The sequence below is a fragment of the Dromiciops gliroides genome, chromosome 3 (genome assembly GCF_019393635.1).
Source record: "Dromiciops gliroides isolate mDroGli1 chromosome 3, mDroGli1.pri, whole genome shotgun sequence".
Lineage (NCBI taxonomy): Eukaryota > Metazoa > Chordata > Mammalia > Microbiotheria > Microbiotheriidae > Dromiciops > Dromiciops gliroides.
Window position 1 is genome coordinate 386,529,801 of NC_057863.1, and position 12,887 is coordinate 386,542,687.

The window sequence follows — 12,887 nt, forward strand, 5'->3', positions numbered from 1 at the left end:
TTGTTGTTATTGTTATTATTATTATTATGTTTTAATCTAGTGCTAGGCAACCAGAAAGTTTACAGTTTGTGAAATCAACTAGAAATAAAAGGACCTTTCTCCGTGCTTATTGATACGGTGTTGATCTTTGTAATCCAAGCTCCTTGTAATAGGAATTAGAATGTCTAATACCATATTTGGGCTAAAACAAACAAGTAACGCTGATGACCAGAACAGGAAGCTAGTTTACCTTTAGCACTTTGGATGTCATTCTTAAGAGTTTAGAAGTGTATTTTGTAAAATTTACCCAAATATTTGAATGTCTCTCTAAAGAAAAACAGGGTATGGAGGAATAGCAGACATGCTTCAAATGTGATCAGTTTAGTGATAACTTTAGTTAAAGACAAAAGAAAACACTAGCTTTCAACATAAGTCTTGCCCCCGCCCCTTTTTGAGAAAGTGGATGCCCTATGAAATAAAAAAAAAGCAGCTAGTAGGAAAACTAAATGTGTTTTTCCATTGTTATATAGAAGGAGAATTGATGGGCTATTGTCACGACATATTTTTCTATTTATTTTATGCTATATTCAGTGAGTTTGGGATTATTTTCTGTTAATTGTTGTCATAAAGAATGAGCCTTCTGCTTGTCTTTTGGAAAATGAGGTTTCAGTCTATTTCCTCTATTTTCCTTTTTTAAATTATGTCAGGGTTTTGGGTTTGTTTTTTTTTAATTACAGATATCATGGTGACTTTGTTTTCCTCATGTTCTAATATTTAATTAATATTCACCCAAGTACACCAACAAAGCATGAGCTTTTCTGTTAAAAACAAACCAAAGTTGCTAGAGAAAGTTACAGTCCCAAGAAACGTTTTCATCATATTGTGGAGACTCATAGGTCTTATGGTCAAGGTAGTCTAAAATCAGTAGAATTATGGCCAGTGAAATCAGTGGGACATTTATGGGTGAGGCTAAAGGTAAAATTTCATCTGCTTTTATATTGGGCAGTTGTATATGAGTAAAGAATACTGCTCTCCACCAAATGGAGGCACACTTCACCCCTTGAAATCTTTAGCTTAGGTCTATGTGAGTTAAACAACCAGTAAAATAAGTCAATTCTTTCAAAGAAAACAGTCAGACTTGGACACCAGGGTATTGCTTGTGGCTCTCATATTTGTTAGTTGTGAGGTATTAGATAAGTGACTTAACCTCTCTGAGTTTTATTTCCTCATCTGTAAAATGAAAGTTTGATTAGTTGAACTCTGAGGTATGTTTAAGTGCTAACAGTTACAATATTATCAAAAACTTTCTATCTTATGTGATATAATCTGTCACTGAGATGGAATATCAGAAATGTAAGGGACCCTTGAGGCCCATTTTGTCCCACCCCCTGCATTTTACAAGTGAGGAAAATGAGACCCACTAAAAGTTAGTAGATTTGACCAAGGTCACATCAGTTACTTCTGATCCATTACCATTTCTAGCTATTTTACTAGTTCTCACACAGCCCTATTTTCTTCATCTGAAAAATGAGGATTAATAATAACAGCTGGCATTTATATGTCAGTTTAAAGTTGTGTGTGTGTGTGGTTTTTTTGGCGGGGCAATGAGGGTTAAGTGACTTGCCCAGGGTCAAACAGCTAGTGTCTGTGTCAAGTGTCTGAGGCTGAGTTTGAACTCAGGTCCTCCTGAATCCAGGGCTGGTGCTTTATCCACTGCACCACCTAGCTGCCCCAAGTTTAAGTTTAACAAAGTATATATTACCTCATTTGGTTCTTGAAATAACTCTGGGAGGTAGATGCTATTATGTTGTGCGTGGTTTTTTATGTTGTTCATTTTAAAGATAAAGAAGGTTATACAGCTAGTTTAATTGAAAAAGACCCTGATGTTGGGAAAGATTGAAGGCAAAAAAAAAAAAAAAAGAGAGAATAGCAGAGGATGAGATGGATAGAGAGAGTCAGGAAAGCAATGAGAATTAGCTGGGAGAGACTTTGGGATATAGTGGAGGATGGAAGGGCCTGGTTTGCTTTGATCCATGGGCTCATGAAGAGTTAGACATGAGTGAACAGCAACAACAATAACAACAACAACAACAACACACAGCTACTTAGTGTCTGGAACTTAGGTATTCCTGACTCCAAGTCTGGCACTCTATTCATTGTACCTCCTAGCTACATTGAATAGAATTTTTGTGAAGGAAATAATTTTTGTAGCTAAAAGGGCTCCAGCATTCTACATTATTATATATTAGTAATAATGGTTTGGTGGGGGGTGCTTTGATGATTTCTTAATCAAGTTGGGAATCTGGAAGGAGGATATATCTTTTATTTTTAATTCTATTTCATTGAGTTTGCAAATACTGAAAATATGTAAATTCTTTTTCTTTAATTTATCCTTGTAGTATCTGAGTCTCATTCTGGCATGTAAGGAAAGGGCTCCCCGCCCCCCAAAAGAGTTTATTGTTAATTAGGAACAAATAATCCATCTTTCATGATATATGTGCTCTGCTACTCTGTTCTCATCCTTATCAATGGGTTATCATTGATGTCCTGTTTGGGATTTGTTAGCTTGCTCCCTGAAACCTTCTAAAACTTCTGTCTCATAAATACAACCTGTACAAGCTTCCTTTTTTCAAGATCTCATTTTCTTTAGTGCTTTATGGCGAAAGGCTAGTTTTAGGGCCATAACTTAGAAATCGTTTCTTCTTAATAAATCATTGTGTCTTGACATTTGACCCTCCAACCATTCATCATAACTAGTTCCTTCTCTCCTCATTCTCCAATTGAGTTTCCCCCCAAACATGTTCCCCTGTACTCAGAGCTTCCAGATTAAGGGTAGCTTACTTGGTGAATATGTGTTTTTAAGGGACCTCTTAATAAAAACTGATATTGGGTGATAAATTCCAGGGCTTTGGAGAGCCATGTTAAAATGTAACTACTATAATATGGGATTATTATGTTTTAGAGAGTATAATCTAACCACATTTTAATTGAATCCATGGAATAATGAGGCGTGTTATTTCAAGCTTCTATTGCAGTTTTGTTTGTAATAAGTTTGTGAGCTAAAGTTTCTCACCTAAAGTACAGTCCAAATCATGTCCTCTTTTTTCCTAGGGTGCACCTGAATTTAATGTGTGATCTATTTTTTGAATAGTCTTCCCATGGGAAAGAAAATAACCTGATCATTTCCCCTCATTTTCAAAATCCAACAAGGGTTATTAGTTTTGACTTAATGAAGAAAATAGTTGGTGGGAATGAGCCAGGCTTTGAGACACCAAAGAAAGAGTTGGGGACCATGAAAAAAAAAAAAGCTAGTGGCAGGGATCAAATATATGCAACTAAGCACTTTTCATATTTTGCATAAAACAGTTTGATACCATTTTTTAAAAGGGAAAAAAGTAATATTTCAGACATCCTAAGCATAATGCTTAAACCACAGATTCTGTAAAAAATGAACTGCATAAGCTATTAGCAGCTGTACGCGTCATAAACACCTTAGGCGAGAAAATCAGATACGAATGCCAAACGCAGCTCAGGCCCATCAGTCTGCACGGAACTCTCCTTCTGCAATTTCATAAGATAAATGCCTGTGCTGTTTTAAGATGATGAAACTACAGCTGGGACGAATCTTCATATTTTTCACCAGTGATTTAATAAAGGCTAGCTCAGTATAAATATTGAAAGGCCACTCTGAAAGCCTCTTGAGTTGAGAGCTGAAATGCATTGGAACCTTTTCTTGTAAATTGATTGTACCCAAAGTTCCGATTTGTCCATGCATGGAAGAAAGACATTTACTAAGTCGTGGACTCCAAACATTACATATAACACAGTGAGCTTTTAAGTGGTGTGGGGAGAAGGAAGACTCTCTGAATTAGCCCCTAGATCAGGAAACACAAAGCTGGCTTTAATCTTCCTCAGATTGGCTAAAATTGGCCACTAAGTGCATATCTGCTTGGTTTAGGAGAGAAAAAGTAGAAAATTAGTGTTGTGGGCTACACTTGTCTCCCCCTCATTATACCTCATCAAAATGCCTACAGTTACATGGTAGTGAAATCTGCCTTTAGGTTTTTTTCCCCTCTAAATGCACAGTATATACATATATGCATGCACACCACACACATATTTTTATCTCTACCCCTACCTCTATTTCTTTGGCTATGTCTTATCTTTTTCTTTCTCTGTGTGTATATCTATCTATGTGTATATATTTATATCCATCTCTATATCAATATGCATACATATATATATATCTATATATGTATATCTATATTAGCTATATTTAGATTTGTTTATCTCTCCCCCCTCCCCTCAATCTTCACATAATCACAAGAGATGACACTGCCTGTCATTTTGAGGATGTCCATAAAGGGGCGTCATCTGAGACTACCCCTTTTAGACTCAAAAGAAGAAAACATTGTTTTAGTTATATTTCTTTTAGGTCAGGCTAGTGACCCTAGGTCAGTGCCCTGTCTCCCTTTGGTAAACAAACTAAAGAAATCCTTCCAAGATTATTAGACTTGTGTGTATGTGTGCGCACGCGCATGTATACAAATATGTGTAGGGGTGTGGGTTATGCGTTTTTGTAAATTGTCATAAATGGCTGATAGGGACCAATTAAATGGTAAGAGGGGGCATTTATAAATTTTTATGGGGGTAGGGAGCAAAATGGAAAAGAACCCTGCCAGTCATCCTCCCTCAGGGCAGTCCTCAATTCCAACTTTTCGGTGGGGCTGCCAGACTTGAGCCCGTTAGCTTTGCCATTCCCCCCACCAGGTCCTCCTGACATCAACGATTTGCTTCTTGGCCACATTCACAGGTCACCCTCCTTTCAGTAGGCGGTCTCTCTCCCCAGAGCTAGGCTGCTCATTTCCTCAGTGGATTAACTGGGCCTGGGCTGAGACAGAAGCTTGTGCCCCCTCCATTCTTTACACAACCTGGTGTTAAAGGCTGACCTTTCACCCCCAGAGATTCTGGGGATTAAGGCTGCTTTTAAGTCCCGCTCCAGTTACTAATCCACCACTTTCACTTGATGTTAAATAAGCACTTCCTGACTTACCCTTTAAATCCTGTAAACATAATAAACCAGAGTTTAACCTTTACCTTTGGATTTCCCCACTATCTCTTGCACTATCAAATAAACTGTGGAAGGGACCAGGAAGAGAAAGCTAATAAGTGATATCCTGGGTTTTTTTCCCCCCATGCCATGGGACATGTAACAAAACATTACAATATTTAATATATTCAGGTCAAATAGTTGTGACTGGGAGCCAAGAGCCTTCAGACTGGTCAAATAAGGGATGTTTTTAAAAGTACATGTTTTTCTGGAGACAATGAAACAGATGGGCTTGGGGTCCCCCCTCCAGTTTTTTTTTTTTTTTAATAATTGGAACCATTAGAAAGAGGAATATATTTATGTAGTCTGAAGGAATCAAAATCTTTCATTCTCACATCTCAAGCTGGAGCCCCTGCTGATACCAACCCATGTGCCCCTTTAAGATTTTGCTTTTGTAATTAGGAAAACCAGTAGGAGTACTGGGATATGCTTCTAGATAGAAGATGATTTAGATAAGCTTTTTCCACATGCTAAAAGGTGGAATGGAGGTGTAACAACTGCCCTCTGCTACCTTCCACTGCTTTACAAGGGTACAGGCATCTTCCTCGGACTTCCATTCTTAGGATTCGACTAACAAGGGTTTCCATAAACTATGTCTTAACCATTGCCCCAACTGCTATGACAGCTTGTCACAATGCCTTGACTAAAATGATGCAGTCTTTTGCATGGTAGGGAATAAGGAGCCGTCATCAGCTTTTTTATGTTTGGCATTCTGGAATGAGCCTAAGATAAAAATTTAATTCAGTCTCCAGGGCTCTCAGAGTATGAACTTTTATAACTAAGAAAAACAGTTACCAAGTAGGTTAACCAGGGAGGCAGGAGGCTTTGGTGGATAGAGCTTTGGATTTGCAGTCAGAAAGACCAGAATTCAAATCCTACCTCTGACACATACTAGTTGCCTGGCCCTGGGCAAGACACTTAACCTTTCGACCTTAGTTTCTTCTCTATAAAATGGGGATGATAATAGGAATTACTTCACAGGGTTGCCTTGAGGACCAAATGAGACAAAAATAAAAAAAAGCATTAAATAAATATCACCTGAGGAAGTGTTAATTGTCCCTCCCATCCTTACTTTTTCCCCCTGAGGAAAATTCAAAGGTGGCCTTTGATAAGACATTACTGTTACATGGGATCCAGTGTAGCACTGAACAACCTGTTTTGTCATCCCAGCTTTTCCATTTATTGGTGTGTAACCTTAGGCAGGTCATTTAAATCTCTCAGGGACTCAATTCCCTCATATTCAAAATTAATTTGGCAAATGCCTGTTGGTCATTTTCTGTGAGAACATTAAAACACCAGGTTTTAGGGGAAGATGCAAAGATGAGATGAGAGTCAGGTATGGCCTTCACTCTTTCAAATGTTCAGTCAGTTAATCAATAAACATGTATCAAGTGCCAGGCAACATGTAAGGTGCTGGGTAAAAAAAAGAAAGACAGTCCCTGCCCTCAAGGTGCTCACAGTTTAAATGATGAGGATGGTATGCAACCTACCTGTCTCCATATGTTGGTTGAATGAAAATTTATTTTTAAAAAATATATGTCTGAGGGTATTTTTTTGTTTGTTTGTTTTGGGTAAGAACCTTGTGCTTTTATTGGTGTAGGGAGCTTGTGATAATGGAAGATGCTCTAGAGATGGACAACCATTCTGAAAGTCTATTCTTAGAGACTTGCCTGTGGCATTGAGACTTTTAAGTGAATGGGCCAGGGTCACAAAGCTCTTCCCATCTTCAAGGCCTACCCTCTATCCACCACACATACGGCCTCTTATGTGACTGAGCAGAACTTAGAAGAAAAAGTGATTGTTTATGAAAATCCTTTTGATCTTAGTGGTGACTATAATGGACCCAAAACCCAAAGGCTGTAGGCCTTCAGATAGATTAAAAAACCTTACATGTGTCAGGCTATCTCTTCCTGCAAACCTGACCCTCTTTCTGCATAACCCCCTCACTGTGATATTTGCTGAAACTTTCTGTACCTCATGCTTATATTCTCTATTTAGTTCAACTGGGTTTCCTCCGGGCTAAAGCCTAGCATCTTTCTTTCCACCACATTAGACATGGAAAAGAATGGTATCCTATCCCCTCCCTTTAAAACTCATTGCCTAATACTACCTCACTGAGCTAAGAAAATTACAGCCAAGCATCTGTGATCCATGAGGAGGAATGACTGAGGGTTTGGCACAGCTGGGTGTACCATTTGAGGTTTGCCTCTGAAGGACCATTACTGACCTCCTTCCTTCTCCTTCCATGACCCACAGAACATTACGTGGGAAACTCTAATGACTCACCCTTCTGGGGACAGAGGCATGGTTTTAACCTACACCCTAAACTGTTCTTGTTACCTCTTCTCCTTGTGTTCTTGCCTTTGGGGATTTTATTTTAGTTGCTTAACTTCCATTTGTATATCAACAAATATTGTCATAAAACATTTTATTGCTTTATCCAACGCTGGTCTGTTATATTTTTTATAATGATTTACCTTCCCCACCTCTCTTCCCCCTGCCACATCCCACTATTGTTTTTAAGGACAGTAAATATGATTGACTAGACTGTCCTCACATTGTCCTTGTCCCCACAGTTAAGAGCCACATAACTCCTACTAGCTCTGGGACCAATTCAGACTCTATAGGTAATAGTAGAAACAAGGAATTCTGGGTCAACAGCTTGAGCAGCTCAGCCCCTTGTCGTACTCTGACCCTGTTCCCTGGATAGTTACCCATTCTTATGCCCCAATTTCAGTAAGTGAGCCCCTATATTAAATTAATCCTTTATGTTTGAATGCATATATCAGTTATCTAACCAGTACCCAATTCTCTCTGGGACTGGGCTACATCTCTCTCTCTTTCTCTCTCTCTCTCTCTCTCTCTTTTTAGGGCAATGGGGGTTAAGTAACTTGTCCAGGGTCACACAGCTAGTAAGTGTCAAGTGTCTGAGGCCACATTTGAACTCAGGTACTCCTGAATCCAGGACCAGTGCTCTATCCACTGCACCACCTAGCTGCCCCCATGGGCTACATCTCTTTCTTTCAAAGCATCATAGTTCTAGAGCTGGGCTTCAAAAGTCACCTAGTCCTTACTTTAGAGATGAGGAAACTGAGGTCTAGAGGAAGGAAGTGATTTGCCCAAACACAAAGGTTGTGAGCACCAGAGGAAGAATTGGAACGCAGGTCTTCTGACTCCAGAATCAATGTTTCCACTGTACCACACTCACTCCAGGGAAGTACCTGATATCTGTTTCCAAGTCTTCCTGATGAAAACCATCTGCCTGCTGAAACAGCTACTTGCTGTCCCTGCCAGGCCCATCTGATGGACACCTGACCCAGTCAATTGTACTGTCCTGAATAGGTTTGTCAAGTGTTTGGGACTTAGCCATCTGTAGCGTGATTGACCCTGCTCTGATTTGATTTTAGCTTTGACAAATTATGGGAAAAGAATGACAAATTTCCAAAAACCCAAGAAGACCTTTAATAGGGCTAATGAAATGATTGATATGAAAAAAATTGAAAAAAGCATAAAGTCCTATAGAAATTTGAAGTATTTAGCATTAACTGTAAGCCAATTACTTTATAAATTGAATGCAGACAGCCCCTACAAGTAAGGTGACATTAAATCATAGATGTTAGAATTAGAAAAGACCTTATAACTATACATCATCCCATCTGGGGATCCTAAATCTAAGACCTAAGGATGCCTGAGCTGCTTATATCCTCCCAAGGAATGTCATCGCTGCCATTTCCCCTCTTTTTTTTTTTTTTTTTGAGACAAACGTGCAATTTGATTAATGTCTTTGTAACTAGAAACAAAGATGTAAATAGTAGCATAAGTGTAAGAAACTTAAAAATGCAGTTTGAACCTGAGATGACTAGTCTAATCCAATATTTTAAATTTACATATGAGGAAGCTAAGTCTTGGAGATGTAAAATGAGTGGCTCAAAGTTACTACTGGAACTCAATGAGATCCATTACGCTGCAAGCTTCCGGAGAGCAGGAAATGCCTTTTACCTTTCTTCATATCCCCAACACGTAGGACAGTACCTGGCACAGAACAGGTGCTTAATAAATATTTGGTGACTGATCAGCAGATAGTTATTACACACCAAATTATATTCAAGACACTGTGCTAGGCACTGGCGATATGAAGATGAAAAGTAATATAGCCCTTTCCATCAAAAAGCTTACATTTAATTGGAGATAATGACACATGCACAAATAAATATACAAGGTAAAATATAATAAGGCAAATGAGGCATTCAGATAAATTGATCTAAAAATATTTAAGGTAAGAAATACTACTTTCAACTGAGGGGATTCAGAGAAGGCTTTAAGAGGCAGGTAGGACATAAGTTGAACTTTGAAAGAAGAGGGGAATTTTAATATTTAAAGAGGAAGAAGAGTGCATTCCAGGCATGAAGGACAGACTTTACAGATAGAATTCACTGAGGTGGGAGAATGCAGGGTGAGATAAGAAAGTAGCTAGCTGTCTAGTTTGAATGGCATAAGAGTGTGGGAAGAGGAATAGAATGAAGTCACATTGGAAGGCTAGGCTAGTTAGGCAAACAGTAGAGAGAGAATGTCTCCTGATTCTTAGTCTATAGCTTATTTTGTTCCATTATGCCATCACTTTCTACACCTCTTTGGATACATCCAGCGATTTTTTCACTCAATTGAAAAGTATTTTCATAGTAATCAGGTCATAGATTTAACCCTGGAAAGGACCTTGGAAGCCATCAAATCATTTACAAGTAGTTTAACAAATGAGCAAACTGAGGCTGAGAGAGATCAAGTGACTTGGGGTCACATAGCTAGCAAGTGTCCAGAGGAGGATTTGAACCCAGGTCTTCCTACCTCCATGTCCAGTGACCTATCCAGTATTCCATGTTGCCTCTCCTGGTTATTGGACAGTAACTATCTGCTCTGAGGCCAAAGATAGTTTGTTGGACATAACAGCCAGAAAAACTTGATCAAGTATATCCATTCAATCAATTAACAGGTTTTTATTGAACATCTGGGAATGAGAGCATTTTATGAGAGCATCTGGAAGTGACCCGAGATCATCTCGTTTAACCTATTAATTTTATAGCTAAGAAAACTCATGCTGAGAAAAGATTAAAATGATAAATGTTAGTGGGACTGTGGGAAGACAGCCACACTAATAAAGTCTTTGTAGAAATTGTGCATTCATTAAGCAATACTGGAAGACAAACTGGAATTGTTCAGTAAAAGTCACTGAATTGTTTATACCCTTTGATCTAGTGATACCTGTACTAGGCACAAATCCCGAGGAAGTCAAAGAGAGAGGGAAAGGTTCCAGATATACAGAATATTTATAGCAACACTTTTTTGTGATAGCAAAGGATTGGAGCCAAAGTGGATCCCCATCTATTGGGGAATGACTGAAGAATTCATGGCATATAAACTTAATGAAATATCATGCTGTAAGAAATGACAAATATGAAGAATTCAGAGAGACTTGGGATGACTTGTGTGAATTAATAAAGAGAGAAGTAAGCAGAATAAGGAAAATAATTTACACAGTAACATAAAGCAAAACAACATTGAAAGATATTGTAACTGATCAATTCAATGACCAATCATAATTTCAGAGGACTAAGGTTGTCTGCCTCTTGCTTCTCAGCAAAGAGATATTGGACTATAGGTGTAGAATAGGCATATATAGTCATAAAAGGATAATGCATTTATTTGTTCAGCCGAACTGTCACATTCTATATAATTTTATTTATGATTTCTGTATCATGTATAATATATTTTGGTATATTGTATGTATCTCTGTGTATATACACACGCATACATACACATATGCACAAAGGAGGGTTTTATGGGGATAAGGTAATATAATTTTGGGGAAATGTCAGTCATTTTTTAAAAGAGAGTATATATGGGGGGCAGCTAGGTGGTGCAGTAGATAAAGCAATGGCCCTGGATTCAGGAGGACCTGAGTTCAAATGTGACCTCAGAAACTTGATACTAGCTGTGTGACCCTGGGCAAGTCACTTAACACTCATTGCCCTGCAAAAAAAGAGAGAGAGTATCTATGAAATATTCACAACAATAATAGCAACAAATTTAAAAAAATCAGGCTTTGAAAAGCTAAGTGAATTTTTTAAGATCATATAGATAGCATGCAGCAGTACCAAGATTTGAATCCAGTTCTCCTGATACCACACCCAGGTATTTTCTCACTAAATCATACTATGTAGCAAACTTTACATTATATACTAAAGGGTATTGAAAGAAAATGTGAAGTTTTCCTTTTCCTCTCCAGTTGTTTACATGCTAGAGATGATATTAATGATGATAATGATAGTTACAACTGATATTTGTAAAGTGTTTTAATGATTATAAAGTGCTTTGCATGTGTTATCTCACTTGACTTTGATAACAGCCTCACGAGGTAGATACTTGGAATCATTATTAATCCCTGCTTTATGGATGAGGTAATTGAGACTCAGAGAAATTCAATGATTTAGCTATAGTTACACACCTTGACCATTTTGGTGGAAAAAAACCACACATACATAGGTATCCATTAAGTAAAAATTAAAATCAGCTTATGTGTCAGGTCCACAATATTTAAGACAAGATATAAGCCAAGATGGCAGAGTAGAAGGAGATAGTATAGCCCAGCTCTCTTCCACAAAGATCTACTCTAACAAAGATCTTGGAAGATAAGCAGACCAAATCATGATTGAGAAATACAAAGAAGAATCATTGTGACTTCTTTTTCTAACCCTTATTGGCATAGGGAGACAAACAGAGAGGTCTGAGGACACTGATAAAAGGATTTAGCTATGAAGGCACCTTGTAGAGAAGGTGCAGAATTAAGACCTGTAGCTGTACCCTAGGGTGAGAAGATATTGAGGATCTATTAGGGATGAGATTGATTCTCTGGAGGGAACAGGAAAAGAAGCCAACTGGTAGCTCTCTCATTCCTACTCTAGAACTGGGTCACACATCCAATATGGACTGGGGGGAGGGATGGAAGTAAGCATTTAAGTGCCTACCATGTATCAGGGACTGGGCTAAGAGTTTTACAAATATTATCCAATTTGACACTCACAATAATCCTGGGAGATAGATGCTATTATTATCCCCAATTTACATTTGAGGAAACAGAGGTAAACAGAACTAACGTGAGTGTCTGACATCAGATTTGAACTCTGGTCTTCCTGGCTTCTGGCCTAGCTCCCTATCTACTATGCTACCTAGAGACCTCTAAAGAAAGGACTTGTGCTTAGGGATGGTGGGGTACAGAAAGGAGTGGAGAAAGGCTTAAAGATGTGTACTAGGCAAGGAGCAAGGATGGAAATGAACAGCTGCTGGGCTCTAATCCCAGAAAGGAGTGTTGGGTTCATTCCCAGTCCAGTGGGGGAAATTTTAATTGTCACTCTTGTAACGACTGGAATAACGCCACCTGCTGGAGACTTACTGTAGAAGAGTTCCGCCCATGAAGTGAAGGTCTTTGAGGGCAAGACCAGGAGTCTTTTCTTTGGTGTCAGGAAGTGACGTGAGCTAGTGGGAGGAGGAAGGAAGAGACTGGCGCTCGCTCTCGGGCTCTTTCCTCTGGACTCTGGTGGAGAGGGGAGCTAGAAATGTGCTCTCCCTTTAATAGATAGGAATCTAGGCCTTTCTCTCTCTTTACCAAATTCTTATTCTCCTTAATAAATGCTTAAAAGTCTAACTCTTGCTAAAACTTATAATTTATTGGTGACCACTCATTAGATATTTTAGACAGACTAGCTAGAATTTTAGCCCTTAACACTCTGAACCTTCACAGTCCGCG